Below are 17,212 nucleotides of genomic sequence, written 5' to 3' on the forward strand. Positions count from 1 at the left end.
TGCCACTGCCTACCAGTGGTATTTATAACACGATCAACACTGGGTCCGCACCTCCAATACGTCAGAAGCCCTATCGAGTCTCAGCAACTGAAATTAATGTAATCGATAAGCAAGTTCGACATGCTAAAGCGCGGCATTATTCGAGAGTCCTGTAGTCCTTGGGCAGCTCCAGTTGTCCTTGTTAAAAAGAGAGATGGCACATGGAGGTTTTTTGTTGACTACCGCCGTTTAAACTCACTCACGAAGAAAGATTTCTACCCGCTTCCTACGTATTGATGACGCAATTGACTGTCTGCACTCAGCTTCATACTTTTCTTCTATTGACTTGAGATCCGCTTACTGGCAAATCCCCACGCACATTGCAGATAAAAAAAACGGCATTCGTAACACCAGACGGACTTTATGAATTTTATGTTATGCCTTTTGGATTATGTTATGCACCTGCCACATTCGAGCGGTTCATGGTTACAATTCTACGTGGACTAAAGTGGCAAATTTGATTATGTTATTTGGACAACGTTGTAATTTTTGGCAAAACATTTAGTGAGCACAACAGCCGTATGGATATCGTACTTAATTGCATGGAACGAGCTGGTCTTGCACTGAATGCAAAGAAATGTCATTTTGGCGATCGTGAAACAAATGTCATCGTTCACGTGGTTGACAAAGAAGGTGTTCGACCAGATCCCAAGAAAATTGAAGCCGTCAAAAGTTTTGCCGTGCCCAAATCAGTAAAGGAGCTGCAGAGCTTTTTGTGGCTTGCTCGTACTTCCGACGCTTTATACCAAGGTTTGCAGACATCGCTTACCCACTTACGAGTCTACTGCACTGCATAAAAATGCACCATTCGATTGGATCAGCGAATGTGACTCAGTTTTCCGTCATCTGAAGTTTCTTTTGACCTCGGGCCCAATCCTCCGCCACTTCTGCCCATCAGCTCCAATTGAAGTACACACTGACGTAAGTGGTATCGGTATCAGCGCTGTACTAATACAACGCCATGGACGCGAACACCACGTGATAGCGTATGCCAGCCGCTCGTTGAGTAAATGTGAAGAAATTACATGATTACGGAGCAAGAATGTCTAGCCGTTATCGCTGTACAGCGCTTTCGTTTCTATCTGTACGGGAATGCTTTCACGATTGTGACTGGTCACCATTCCCTTTGCTGGCTCGTGAGTCTTCGTGACCCCTGTGGGCGGCTCGCTCGATGGGCTTTACACCTACAAGAGTTTAACTTTACTATGGTGCATAAAAGCGGCCATAAACACTCAGATGCTGACTGTCTTTCGCGTTTGCCGCTTCAAACAACTGATAACGACTCAGACAATTTCGATGAATATTTGGCTCCAATTTCACAAACCTTCCCCGATCTCCGAGTTTTCCGAACCGAGCAAAGCAAAGACAAAACATTACCTTCACTGTTTGATTCCGCCAGCGATCCTATGAAGAACACATTCAGCATTCGCGAAGGAGTGCTTTACAAGAAAAATTTCGCCTCTGGGGGAGCACGTATGCTTCTTGTCGTTCTGGAAAGCCTACTTATCACAGTTCTAGAAATGATGCATGATGACGCCACGTCTGGTCACCTGGGAGTGGCCCGAACACTCCACCGCACACAGCAGCGATTTTACTGGCCGAAGATGCGTTCAACGATCAAGCGATATGTAGCCAGCCAGCTGTGTGCAATGCCAGCGCTTTAAGCTGTCGACTTCAAGCCTACATGGAAAACTGCAGCCAGTCACACCTCCAACAGCCCCGATTCAGCAAGTTGGCATTGACCTTCTTGGACCTTTCCCACGGTCCTCTAAAAGAAACCGATGGATTCCTTTGTGTGTTGATTATTTAACCCGCTACTGTGAGACGGCCGCGATACCATTCGCTACTGCGTCTGAAGTATCAAATTTCTTACTTCGACTCGTCATTCTTCGGCACGGCCCTCCTGCAACCATCATTAGTGACCGTGGACGCCAATTCACAGCTGACATTGTCGAAGAACTTCTTCGCCTCAGCACCTGCCGTTTTCGCCACTCCACGCCAAATCATCCCCAAACGAACGGTGTGGTAGAACGAACAATAGGACACTTACCACCATGTTGGCTATGTACGTCGCTGCAGACCATAAGGACTGGGATGGCGTTCTAGAGTTTATTACTCATGCATATAACACAGCGCAACATGAGACAACAGGCTACAGTCCCTTCTACCTTCACTATGCTCGCACGCCTAGCTGTGCCCTCGACACCATACTGCCTTTTTACATTCATGACGAACCTTGTCTTGCTACCACACTCTGCAGAGCTGATGAAGCCCGCCAGCTGGCCAGAGTTCGAATTTTGTCTTCACAAGAACGTTCTAAGAACCGCTACGGCGCCTGACACCAACAAGTTTCTTATGCTCCTGGTGACTATGTGTGGTTGTGGACACCTCTCCGTAAGCGTGGTCTTTGTGAAAAACTGCTGTCACACAACACCGGACCACTTGTTGTTTTAGAACGCATCAGTGACCTGAATTACGTCTTAGCACGCGTAACGGCGATTGGTCGACGGTCATGGCAGTCTCAGGTAGTGCATGTAGCCCGCCTCAAGCGATTTCATTCCAGAGGTTCTCTGTAACTCGCCCGACGGGCTTCGTCTGCGAGGAGGGAAATGTCACGCGCCTTCGTAGAACGTCGACTGAAGATGAAGAAGAACGGCCGTGTAGATCAGTGAAGAAGAAACAAGAGCAAGGGCAGAGGGAAGTTTGTACGCTTCGCCGCAGTCCTGTTTGGACCGATCCCTGTAAATAAACCCCCCGTGCGTATAATGCACGTAACAATATCACTCTCCCAACGCTCCTTGTCAGCGCTAGTGGTGGTTCCCTTGAACATCAAGCAGATACACAAGAACGACACTTCGAATACATATTCAGCTCAGTGCACTAGATTCCTTTTTGAGTCACAAGGTAACTAAGGAGAGGAAGCCTATGCAAGATAAAACAGCATGCACAGGAGAATAAAATAGCGCATTCACCATGCAGGAGATGAAAATTGCATTAGGCACATGTGAGAACTCAGCACCAAGTCCTGACCAGATCACATATGGAATTGTCAAGCACCTGCATATGGACCCGCTTGAAACCTTGCTCTGCCTCTCTAACAAAATGTGGTCCACAGGGCGATTTCCTAAAGCGTAGATGTAAGCTATCATTATCCTAATATTAAAACAAGAAAAGAACCCACACTACTGGCTAATTGTCGGCCTATTGCTCTAACCAGTTGCCTAAGCAAGCGTTTTGAAAAAAAAAAACGGCCAATCGTCACCTTATTCATTTCCTTGAAAACAATTGTCTTCTTCATTCAAACAAAGATGGTTTCAGGGCTGGGCGGCCAAAAGCTGATCATGTCATTATATTTCAGTCATATGCAAGGGATGCTTTTGTACATAAACAACATTGTTTATCTGTATTTTTCGATCTTGAAAAAGCATATGATATGAGTTGGCGCTATGGTATCATCCGCATCCTCTTCTCTTTTTGCATCACACGGAACACATTGAATATAATACGAAGTTACTCGTCTGAACGGACCTTCAAAGTTCGTGTTGGCAATGCATACTCACAGCAGTACATACGGGAAAATGATGTCCCTCAACGTGGTGTTCTCAGCTGCACGCTTTTATTAGTTAAAATGTGCGATCTAAAAAGCGTGCTGCCAAAAACCATTTCTTGTTTTGTACATGTTTTTGACGTCCAGATTAGCTGAAAATCTTGCAACTGGCCATCTTTCAAAGACCGATTCTAATAGCTATTAACTAATCGTGTACATGAGCTGATGACGATTGGTTTAACTCTGAAAAGAGTGCACATTTTTGTCTAAGCAGCGTGGACTCAGATTTGACCCAAACATTACACTGAATGGTCAGAGCCTTGCCATTAAAAAGATAACAAAAATTTCTTAGTGTGGTTGAAGAAAAACTTTCCTTCATTGCACACGTTTAATAGTTGCGAATAAAATGTCAGCACTCAATGAATTTGCTACAAATTATGTCTCACCAGTCATAAGGCACAGACCGTGACTGCCTTCTTAGCCTTCTGAAAAGCGTGGTTTTATCACGACTTGACTATGGCTCGATGGTCTATGGGTCAGGCTCAACCTCTGGTCTAGCGTTGCTCAATCAGATGCGCAACCTCGGCGTTCGCATCGCCACGGGTGCTTTTCGAACTAGCCCAATTGGTAGCCTCTATGTTGAGGAGAGCAGGTGGTCACTGCAACGGAGAAGAGAACTTATTAATGTAACTTATGCTATAAGGTGCTATGTCAACTGGATAATCTATATCGCCGGCTCCTGCTTGACACAACAAGCAGATACTTTTTCTCAAGAAAACCATCATTAGCACCACGATACCCAGTCAGAGTAGCTACGCATATTGAACATCTGGACATTCCGGTTACTAGTCTTCATACAGCTTTCATAAAAGACTTAATTTCTCCTTAAAAATGCAAGCTGTTAATTATGACATGTCGTTCCTTAAAGTCGGGAAACATGCGTTGTTGTGCCAGGCAGGCTAAAGCCCTCGGGCATTTGGGCCGACCAAGCTTCACCGCGTCACCGGGCTGTGTGGCGCCGCCGTGTCGCGGGATGGCCTTTGTTGTTCTCCCCCTGCGTTTGCGGTTTCGGGAGGAACGCGACCTCGGCAAGCGGGGGAGAGGAAACCAGCCTGACTGCTTCAGTGTGCGCAGCTTATTACCATGGGCGTCAAGATGGGTCCCGGGATCTGCGGCTCCATTCCTGCGACCTTGAGACCTGCAGCTGCACCCTGACCACCTGCAGCCTGACAGTGGAATGTGACTGTGTGGGCGGGGCCAGAGGTGGAGGAATGTGAGGGTGTTTCCGGACGAGAAGGTTCAGAAGCGACGAGAGACTTGCTCGAGAAGCTGTCGACGGAGGCAGGCTGCCGTCCTGCTCTCCGAGTGCTTTGTTAATGTTGTAAATAGATGTATAAAGCTCTTTTCCTTTATTCTTCATAATTACGTCTCCCATCGTCAATTTGACAGCGGTTCCCCACTCCGACACCACGCTACCCGTGATTCACGATAACTGGATGGCAGCTAGGGATGAACAACTCAGTCAACGGCTCCAAAGGACCTCGGCAGCAACGGGACTGACGGCCACTAGCTACTTCGACAGGGTGAGTGCCTGAGATTCACCTCGCATTTCGCCAGACCTCTCTAGCAAAGTAAATCGTTAGGAGGGATTGTGATTTTCGGGAAAATGAGTTTCAGGGGATTTTGAGTTTTTTGTGTTTTCGCCAAAGTGCTTAGGCGGTTTGACAACACAGGGTGTAAGACCACGATGGAGAAGTTCAAGGTGCAGGAGTTGCTCGAAATTTGCGACGAGTTGGAAATTTCGCTGTGTTCTGCAAAACGGAAGAAAGACATTTTGGAGGTTATGAGTCGGGAGACAGTGACGATTGAGGAGGCCGGAGAGGCTTGGGGAACAATTGTAGAACGCCGAGAGGAAAAGGAGCGGGAAAAGCAAGAGCTCCGCGAGGAGCAGAGAAGACAAGAGCAGCGCGAGGCACAGGAAAAACGAGAGGCCCGTGAGCATGCTCTCAAAATGAAGGACCTTGAAAACGCTTCAAGCCGTACGGACACGGCGCGTTCCAGTCCTGTATCCTTGGCCGGAGAACAGGTGAGACAAACACTGAAGGATTCTGTCCCAGTGTACAAAATAGGAGATGATATTGCACTTTTCCTTGTAAATTTCGAGCGTGCATGCGGAAAGGCGCATATCGACAAAAGTGCTTGGGCAGAGAAGTTACTTCCTTTCCTTCCCGGCGAGGCGGCGGAAGTGGTAGCGCGTCTGTCAGACAGTGACTGCGACGACTACGAGATAGTAAAAAGTGCCCTGTTGCGAAAATACCGGATGTCGGCGGAAGCATTTCGACAGCGATTCCGCCAGGGAAAGAAAAGCGGAGAGTCCCACACTGACTTCGCGTATAGACTCAAAGCCAACTTAAAGGAGTGGCTTAAGAGTGCGGAAGTCTACAACAATCACGACAAGGTGCTGGAGTGTATCGCTTTGGAGCAGTACTACAGCGTAATTCCAGAGGATTTGAGGCTGTGGTTGCTGGACAGGCTCACGGAAACCAGCTTGGACAAAGCAGCGCAGCTCGCTGAGGAGTACTACGTTCGTAGAAATCTTCAGAGCAAGGTAGCTTGCGGTGACAGATCAGGAAAAGGGGAATTTTCTGCGAAAAAGGTCCCGAACCAAAACTCGCCCCTACCGCGGAATGATTACCGAAAAAATGATTCGGGATCGAAGCCAGCAGGTAACGGAAATAAGGCCGAGTCACCAAAGTCTGTCGAGCCGCGGGATCCAAGGGACGGGGTAACTCGCGTGTTCGAAAAGCGACGACCCATTGTCTGCTATAACTGCAACAGAGAGGGTCACATCTCCTCCAACTGCAAGCAGCGGAAAATTGTTTACGCTAGCATACGAGAGACGGATGAAAACATGAAATTGTTAGAACCGTACATGCAGGAAATATGTATTAATGGGAAGAAAGCTAGGGCACTTCGTGACTCAGCGGCAACCATGGACGTTGCTCACCCTTCGTGTGTTTTCCCCGCTGACTACACAGGCGAATGCGCCTGGATCAGGCAAGTCGCGGAGGACCAAAGCGTATGTTTACCAATAGCGAAGGTAACTCTAGAAGGAGCCTTCGGTAAACTGGAAACGGAAGCAGCAGTGAGCGCCAATTTGCCTGCACATTTGCCGTACCTGTTCTCAAATAAGTCAGAGCAGCTACTTAGAGAAAAAGGTCTCTCCTTCGCTGAAGATCTGGCTTGCATGGCACTTACGCGCTCTCGAGCACGAGAGCTTTCGCAAAAGCTTCAGGGTGCTCAAGCGAATGAGCAAGCACAGAATCTTTTCCTCGATCAGACAGATCCGTCTTGCGTAACCGAACCACCGAACCCTGAAAACAGGGAACCAGCTATAGCTCCCGAGATTCAACCAACAGCCGTAAACCAGGATAATGGGGAGCCGCCGAATAACACGGATGGCGCAATATTAGCTCCTTTCTCAGCTTGTTGGGAGGAATTGACTAAGGTGGACCGGGAGACGCTCATTGCAGAGCAGAAAGCGGATCCTTCACTAGAACTTCTGAGCGAGGCTGTGAGAGAGGGAATCGTCAGAAAAAAACATCTGCTTTTACGCAAAAGCAGGCCTCAAGTACCGGAGGTACTGTGATGCCAAGGGGCGTTCGTACGAGCAGCTGCTAGTGCCAGAGAAATACCGGCGAAAGCTTGTCGAGCTCGCACACGGAAATGCATGGGCAGGTCACCTGGGCATAAAGAAAACAAAGGCTAGACTAGCGCTCGAATACTACTGGCCCGGCTGCTGGAAGGAGGTCGAAAATTTTGTCAGATCCTGCGACACGTGCCAGCGGGTAGGCAAGTCGATGGACAAATGGAAAGCACCAATGAATCTTGTCCCCATCATCACAGAGCCCTTTAGGCGCCTCGTGATAGACATTGTAGGCCCGCTGCCGCAATCTAACACTGGCTGTCGCTACATCCTGACCGCGCTGTGCGCAGCCACCAAATTTCCGGAGGCCATTCCTTTAAGACAGCTGAGCTCTGCAAGCGTTGTGGATGCGCTTTTGTCAATCTTTTCTCGCGTCGGGTTTCCAGCAGAGATACAGAGTGATAACGGGAGTGTATTCACAAGCTGTTTGACAACAACGTTGTTTGAACGATGCGGGATAAAGATAATACGCAGCTCCAATCACCACTCGCAGTCGAACCCAGTCGAGCGCATGCACTTGGTGCTCAAGCGTATACTTAGGGCTCTCTGCTTTGAGCACACGGAGGATTGGGAAGGCTGCATTCCAGCGGCACTCTTCGCTATGAGATCAGTCCCGCACGAGAGCACGGGATTTAGCCCCGCCGAGCTCGTCTACGGCCGAGATTTAAGGACCCCTTTGAGAATGTTGAGGGAGTCGTGGGAGGGTTATGGAGAAGACCCCAGTGTAGTACAGTATGTCTTAAACCTGCTGGAAAGACTCGGGAAAACAAAGGAACTCGTAGAAGAAAACGTCAGAGCAGCCCAGTTGCAGTCGAAAAAGTACTACGATAAATCGGCACGGAAACGGACCTTCCAGGTTGGCGACAAGGTGATGTTGCTATGCGCAGCAAAAAGGAATAAACTTGAGGTACAATGGGAAGGGCCCGCCGAGGTGGTGTCGAAGCTTTCGGACACTAACTACGAGGTAAAATTGGGGAAAAAGCACAATCGGATCATGCACAGTAATCTGATGAAGCCGTATGTGCAGCGACAGGCACTAGTGAACATGGCCCTAAACTTGCCGATGGAGGAGTCTGTAGACATTCCCTGTTTTTTTCCCGAGAAGGAACAAGCTGCGCTTGAGTTACTTTATCGGATAGACAAAGAGCCGCGTTTGAGTCAGCGTCAGCGAGAGGACATGAAGAACCTTGTCCGAGACTTTGAGGGCGTCTTTTCCAACCGTCCCGGTAAAACGGCGCTGATCGAACACGACATTCAGCTGTCCAGGGAACAACCGATCAGGAGTAACCCGTATCGTGTCTCGCCTAGACAAAAGGAAATCCTTGAGACTGAGATCTGGAGAATGACCGAACTGGGAGTCATAATCCCCTGTGAGAGTGACTACACATCGCCAATCATTGTTGTAGAAGCTCCAGGCAAGGATCCGAGACCTTGCGTTGATTATAGGAAACTAAACTCAGTCACCGTCGACCAAACATACCCAATCCCTAACATCGAGGATCCGCGGTTGAGACGGTCGCCAAATCTAGGTACATCACCACGCTAGATCTGGTCCGTGGTTATTGGCAAGTGCCGCTCACCGAGCAGGCCAGTAGGTACGCGGCATTCGTCTCTCCGTTTGGCACATTTCGCCCCAAAGTGTTAAGCTTCGGCTTAAAGAATGCCCCGTACTGCTTTTCAAAATTAATGGACCAAGTGCTAAAGGGGTTAGCAGATTTCGCTCTCCCTTACCTCGACGATGTGGCAGTCTTTTCGAAGACTTGGGAAGAGCACATCGACCACCTACGTGTGGTGCTGAGCCGACTGCAAGAAGCTGGCCTGACCGTAAGACTGGCAAAATGCCATTTAGGATGTGGTGAGGTGAGTTACCTGGGTCACGTGGTAGGACGGGGCCAACGTAGACCCTCCGAGATTAAAGTAGCCGCCGTGGTGGGTTACCGACGTCCATCCACAAAGTCGGAGCTCAGAGCCTTCTTGGGACTAGCTGGCTACTATCAGCATTACGTAGAACATTACTCAAGTTTGGCGAGTCCTCTGACGGACGCGCTCCGAAAAACTGAACCTGTCACCATCATTTCGGATGAAAAGAAAGAGGATGCGTTTCGGGCTCTAAAGAAGGCCCTGAGCGAACGTCCAATTTTGGCAGCACCAGATTTCTCCAAAGAATTTGTCATTCAGTGTGACGCCAGTGACCGCGGATTGGGCGCTATTCTCTGTCAGGAAGGAGACGACGGCCACACCCGGCCTGTCCTGTACTTAAGCCGGAAGCTTAGTAGCCGGGAGGAAGCTTATAGCACGTCCGAAAAGGAGTGCGCCTGCCTGGTTTGGGCCATTGACAGATTGGCCTGCTACGTCTCTGGGTCTCGATTCACGGTAGAAACCGATCATTGCCCTTTGACTTGGCTGCACAATATGTCGCCCAAAAATGGTCGTCTGCTGAGATGGAGCCTTGCACTCCAGCACCACAGCTTCGTGGTCCGCTACAAGAAAGGCAAGCTCCACACCAATGCCGACGGATTGAGCCGAGCATTTTAGTTTTCTGGCTCGCGCGTACGTCGTCACCACCTGCGCTGAGTTTTTTATTTTCTTTATCAGTGCCTTAACTTCATGCATTTTGGTTCTTTCCTCAAGATGAGAGGATATTTAACACATTTTATTCTTTGGAGTGACTTTTGTGGGTGAACCGCTTAAACCCAGTGTATTTCATTTTGGCCAAGGAGACAGAATGGCGCGTCTTGACGTATATTGGTTAATTCGGGTTATTATTGGGGGCAAATTCAAACCCTGCTTCGGCAATATCGGTCGTCCCTTCCTTACCCGATACCTTCCGAGATGCAGAGAACAGCGCATTCTTGGCTCTTAGTGAAATACGAGCGTGGTCAAACGCCCTAAGGCTATTGACCAGAACTTCTTATCTGGTGTGCACCTTGTGTTTGTTTGCAAAATTTTATTTTGATATCAGATGTACGCGGATTTTTGTTACACTTGTAATTTTAAATATCTTGGTCTGGCGGGATGAGTGGTTTTCGAATGGCACTTGTTCTCGTTGAGTGTGGCTTGAGGTATGTTGTCCCGTCAAGCTAGCCTCAGAAAATTCGGAGGCCGAACGAACATCTCCCGTTGGTGACCAGTGGCTGCACTTCATCGGCGTTACGGGAGCGGAATCCTGCAAGGGAGAGGATTTTCCTGGCGCGCCTAACCAGCTGAGCTGCGTGTGAGCAGGTCATCGTCCGGCGCATTGTCTGGCGGCGGGGGTGCTGTTGTGCCAGGCAGGCTAAAGCCCTCGGGCATTTGGGCCGACCAAGCTTCACCGCGTCACCGGGCTGTGTGGCGCCGCCGTGTCGCGGGATGGCCTTTGTTGTTCTCCCCTGCGTTTGCGGTTTCGGGAGGAACGCGACCTCGGCAAGCGGGGGAGAGGAAACCAGCCTGACTGCTTCAGTGTGCGCAGCTTATTACCATGGGCGTCAAGATGGGTCCCGGGATCTGCGGCTCCATTCCTGCGACCTTGAGACCTGCAGCTGCACCCTGACCACCTGCAGCCTGACAGTGGAATGTGACTGTGTGGGCGGGGCCAGAGGTAGAGGAATGTGAGGGTGTTTCCGGACGAGAAGGTTGAGAAGCGACGAGAGACTTGCTCGAGAAGCTGTCGACGGAGGCAGGCTGCCGTCCTGCTCTCCGAGTGCTTTGTTCATGTTGTAAATAGATGTATAAAGCTCTTTTCCTTTATTCTTCATAATTACGTCTCCCATCGTCAATTTGACAGCGGTTCCCCACTCCGACACCACGCTACCCGTGATTCACGATAGCGTCCAATATTGCCATACAGCAGCACTTCATGTCCCTTGAAGCAAAGTACATAAGCAATTGGTATTACACTGATGCTTCAAAGGCTGCTCAAGTCGCCTGTGCAGCACATGGACCACAGTTTTCACAGTCAATACACTGAACAGACATACAAGTATATTACCCGCTGAATGTCATGGTATCGTGTTAGCTGTGAGACACAATATATAAAAGAAAATACAGACATTGGTCATCTACACAGACACCCTCAATGATATAACGTCCCTGTTATCTTGGAAATTGCATAATAAGAACCCAGCACTGATTTGGCTTTTTATAAACTTTATGTCGCCCCCGAGCTAGAACTATAAATTGAGCTGTTCTGGGTGCCAGGCCACCGTTGTAGAGCCGGTAACGAGGCAGCTGATAGGCTTGCTGTGTCAGCTACCCTTCCAAGCATCACAGACATTGTCAAGTTACCATATCAGGACCTCAAGACACACATTAAAACCATAATTCGACGGCCATGGTAAGATGAATGGGACACTGCAAAAGAGAATAAACTACACACAATTATACCGAGGATATGGAGGTACATTACAGAAAAGCGAGAGATCTTCAAAGAAGTACATTGGTGCAGGCTGAGAATAGGTCACATGTATACAGCACATTCATACTTCTTAACAAACTCTCCTGCACCACTCTGTTCGAGATGCCGTGACCGGCTCACAGTGATCCATGTTTTAATTGAATGTCAGAGACGTGATCACCAAAGGAGAGGTCATTTTCCCGAATTGCGCAAGAAACAAATACTCCCACACCCGCTCATTTTTCTTGGTGATAATTTAATGTTCGCTTTAGAAAAAATTTTTAAATATTTATTAAACGTAGGCGTTTCATGTGTAATGTCTTTACAAACGTGGGCTTCAGCCCGTTTCATTTACTTAGATGACAAAGTTTCTTTTAAAGAAAATGTTGATGAGGCAGCTTAGGATTTTAAGATGGCTCCTTTTAATTTTTTTTCCCAGGCCACTATACGCCGGGAAGCATTTTATTTGTGAGGCCTTCTACACCACAGTTTTTAGATTATTCACCTCGAAGAACAAACTGTTAGGCACTACACATTATTGGTTTACGTACATCAATAAACATCACAACCAGGACATTTTATTTTCAGTTGACCCTTCGCCTTGTGTTTGGCGCCCTTAGGCCTAAAATGCCCTTGCGCCATTAAAAAAAATTCGTCCATCATCATCATCATCATCATCATCATCATTCTTCTAAGAATTCGTGCAGCAGCTTCAAAACATGTGGTGAGCGTCGTCACGCTTGCTACCACGACGATGGCTGTGCCTTTGAAACGGTTAAGCGAACACTCTCAGTGCGGTCACGCATTGTTTTGTAGTGCTTACTAACGAAAGCATCAGTATCTTTCATAACACTACCATAATCGTCTCGAATATCGCTTCATATATTTTCCCTACCGCTTATTTTCCACTTACCTCGTGCATTCCGCAGCTGCAGCAGCCAGCACGTTGGCGGCGATCTTTTCAGTGCTGCAGTGACAAGAAACTAGGCTCCGCGATAGGCATATCTGTAGATAGCGCGGCTTTTTCCGCCATGTATTTTGTTAATAAATGCATCATAATTATAGAGATATTGTCACTGCCCAAGCATCACTTTGATAGCACGTGAAGAACAACGGAAGTGAGCGCGCCTGATCTGTCTCCAGCGCTGTTTTATTTTAAATAAATTATCCGATGCGCAAGGCCTCCCAGACAAGGTTGAACTGCTGTGCGCCTTTGTATTGCAACTATACACGAGGTGAGTGGTTGCCAGATTTTCAGTATAATTTTTGGCTGATTTTCAATTAACTATTACATTGCCATTGGCGTACCTTTAACTGTGGCTAAAGAGACGCGCTGGCGTAACGACCTAGCGACAGAACGCACCGCGGCGGTGTGGCATTGTTCAATGATTAAAAACAAAAACAAAACAAATGATTAAAAACAAAACTAGAAATGTCATTTCCAACTTGAATAATGGCCCACTATAAACAATTTGGAGCCTACTTAACCGGCAACAGTTCTACCCCTGTTTAGCTCTGTGCCAAATATTTTTATAAGCAAGTCAAAATTAGGGGAATAGCATACATTTGTAAACGTTGGACAAAGATGCTTCACATCCAATGAAGACCATGCGACGCATGCTAATAACATAAGCTCAACTTTTATAGCTCTTTTCTTAAATCCCACTCACTCGCAAAAGTATTGAAAAAACTGAGCAGATGGCAATATATTTAAAGAATCTAAAGATCACTGTTTTGTATTGGAAGGTATATTCAAAGAATAAGACAATGAGTAACAAAAATATTCATCCTTATATTTTGTGGAGTACCTCAAGAGAGTGCATGAGGCCCCGTTTTGTTGAATTTGTACATAAATGACAAAATTCATATTTACAAATGTTCCTCATGTATGCTAATGATAGAAGTGTGTTTATTACTTGAATTGATCTTAATGAGACTCGTTCTCCTTGTCTCAAATTGCCTAAAATTAGGCACACAAAAAAAACGAAAAAAAAAACGTTTTTTTTCGAACCAGAAATAAGGAACAGTTTATAAGAGAGAGCTAACGATCTGCGATAAAGTATTGACGTTGTGGAAACCCACACAATGCTTAGCGTGAAATTTTTTCATTAAGTCGCGAAGTTCGTGCAAACAACATTACCAAACAGATTTCTTCAGGGGTTGAGCATTATCTTGATGTACGGCCTGTGCCCAAAAGGTTAAGCTTTAATTATACAATGCCCCGCACATAAGGTTTTGTAGTTTCGCGTGGGCAAGTACCGCACGGGTAAATATAAAGTAATGGTTCTGTAGTAAATGTGCATTCCATACATAAACACTATTGACTGCCAGTTGACAAGACACCTCCTTGGAGAATATAACAACTAAATTTTACCGAATACTATGAGTACCACTTGAATGTTTATTATTTTTCTTAGCAGAACAGTCAAATATTTCTTAGCTCCATGACACTGCTGCATATAAAGCTTCTCCCATTTTTAACCAACAAATTTCTAACTTTGATTTTTTCCACATATTCACTTTGAGTATATTCTATGGTCAATAAAACACAAATCACCGATCTCACTTCAAACACTTAAACAGGTATCCTTGAAATCGCCAAAACATCAAAGAATACAGGTTTTCCAGTTGTAAAATTAGAAATATACATTGTCGGCAACACATGTTCCAGCTGATCTCTAGTTCATGAACCTTTTTCTACATAATGCAACTTTTATTTTACTCTATTCTCAGCTGACGTCTGCTATTCCCTTGAAAATGACTCCAAGACCTAGGTGAGGCGCTGGCTGGAACATTTTATTTAGCCCTCAAGACTATATAATATGCTGAAAAACAAAGAACTGAATCGAATTGAAATTACTGGCTTCAAATTAGACTTTGAAATTAGTTTCAAAATGTTTAACAGTCAAGACTGTTGAAATCTCATGTTTATGTCTAATTTTACCAGGACATTATACGCGTCTAAGAAGTATTCTATGATCATCAGCTTGCTTCAATTTCTTAGCCAACACACACAGACGCACGCGATGCGCCATTTAAATGTAATTCGAATTTCAGTTTCATCATTCATAACAATTTTCCATTCAGGCTGCACATTTATTAGTAGCAAAAATTCTAACAAGTAAGATGACCACAACTTAGCGGTCCATAATGAAGTAAATTGCTTCTTTACAAACGGGGAATACTACGCAGTTGGGACGCAGTACTCATTCCAGCTGGGATGTCATCAAAAACCAGAAGACGTGTATATGGAAAATAAATTGGGACGAAAATTATAATGCGAAAGCAAAGTGGAAAATAAAAAGATGCCCATTTGGAATGAGGTCTTTACTTGAAAATATAAATTCTGACTAGAAAATCAAATGGATAACATAAAACTGGCCATTAGGATGTAGACCATATTCTAGAAATTAGGTATTTAAAATTTAAAAGAGCAACGACTAGTACTGGAGTAGCCGAATGAAGTGGCTACTCAGGCCGAAAAATAACGTTAATTGGCTGTGTGCTTTTTACATTTGTTTTCCATTCAGATTCAGTGGAAAGCTTAATCGGCCGCAACCTTGTGTTTTTCAATAAATGCACATCTTGAAAGTCTGTCGAAGCTCTGAGAAGTGCTCTGGCAGCGCGAAAAAACTAAAGTAGGTGTGGAAGCCGTATACTTCAGTGGTGCCCAAGTGAAGAGGAACAAAGCAGATGACTGCTATCTTTACTACCGGCACTATAAAGGTCCTTCTTAGAGCCACCACATTTTGCCTGGTAGGTCACGGGCCTTCAGCTTCATGGCCATGCTTTCTTATTTTTATTAACTTGTAGGATGTATCGGTTCTTCAGTGGTCTCTCATGCAGCACTGATGACTGGTCCATTCATTGTATAGCCGTTAACCGCCGGAAAGATTTTTTATGTCATGTGCGGCACAAAATCATCATAGATAAAATAGGCAACTTGTTACTATTCAATATTTCTTTCTTTCTTTCTTTACACTTCCTTTTAGCACTCTGTAAAAATAATGTTTTAAAAAAGAAGCTAGCTTCGTTTACACAAACCGACATAGACATTGTTGTAACTTGAAACATTTTCTAAAAGGAAAAATAAATGCATGCGATGGCTCACAGCCGTTGTTTTTTGTAAAGTTTTGTTGCTTCATCGGCAATACTGGAACAACGCGGATAGCCTGCCGACGTTACTTTGAAAAAAACAATCATGTGTTCAAGGTACCTATTGCATATAAGTCTCACTACCTGTTGATGGTCTACAACGCGGAGAGAACAATAAATATGAGGGCAAAAGCGCAGAGAGTGCCCATGTTTGCTGTCCATATTACCTGTGTATTCATTCTTCTGTATAGTATGAAAGCACTACATTTATAGCCAGTGGCGCGAACTAGGGCCTGCGGCGCCGGGTGCAGGAAGTGTTTGGCAACATTACCCCTCACGCGAACACGCCAGCGCAAAACCACCACCTACTGTATCCTCAAGCCTTTCTTTTATGGCGAAGTCCGTTCTTCATATCGCTACCATAATGAAAGCCGAGGAAGTTTCCCCTCTTTTGCTTTGAAGACCTCCACATAACAGTTCAGTTCAGTCGTTCAGTCGTGTCCGACTCTTCGTGACCCTATGGACCATGTCACTCCACGCTTTCCGGTCTCTCACTATCTTCCTAACATCACATAACTTCATCTGCAGTGCGTCGAGGATGCCATCTAACCATCGGGTTCGCTGCCTATCCCTTCTCCGGCGACACTCAACCTTTCCCAACATCAAATCTTTCTCCAGCGACTCATCTCTTCTCATCAGATGACCAAAGTAGCTGAGTTTTAACTTTAGAATCTGACCCTCCAATGAGCAGTCAGCGTTTATGGTCGACAATATCGACTGATTTGATCTTCTGGCAGTCCAAGGAACTCTCAAGAGTCTTCGCCAGCACTACAATTCAAACGCGTCAATTCTTCGGCGGTCAGCCTTTTGCACAGTGCAACTCTTGCATCCATACATCACAACTGGAAAGACCATAGCACGAGTTATACGGATCTTGGTCGGCAGACTGATTGTCTAAGCTCTTTACTAGGCGGTCAAGACTAACCATTGCTCTCTTTCCCAGAAGCAGGCGTCTCCTAATTTCATGGCTGCAGTCTCCTTCCGGGGTAATCTTAGAGCCCAAGAAGCGAAAATCTCTCACAGCTTCCACTTCTTGTCCGTTGATGCTCCAGGACCTAATAGGGCAAGACGCCATGATCTTTGTCTTTTTAATGTTCAGTTTAAGCCCAAACTTCTCACTCTCTTCTTGTACGCGCATCAGAAGACTCTTGAGTTCCACTTCACTTTCTACCATTAAGGTGGTATCATCCGCATATCTAAGGTTGTTGATACGTTTTCCAGCAATCTTCACTCCAGCTGAAGACTCGTCCAGACCGGCCTTCCTCATGATGCACTCTGCATATAGGTTAAATGGGCAGGACGACAGTATGCAGCCTTGCCTCACTCCTTTCTCAATCGGAAACCAATCAGTAAGACCATGCCCAGTTCTGACTGTGGCCTCTTGCCCTTCATA

Source organism: Amblyomma maculatum, chromosome 7 (assembly GCF_055883805.1).
Source record: "Amblyomma maculatum isolate TAMU_Amacu chromosome 7, ASM5588380v1, whole genome shotgun sequence".
In the NCBI taxonomy this organism is placed as follows: Eukaryota; Metazoa; Arthropoda; class Arachnida; order Ixodida; family Ixodidae; genus Amblyomma; species Amblyomma maculatum.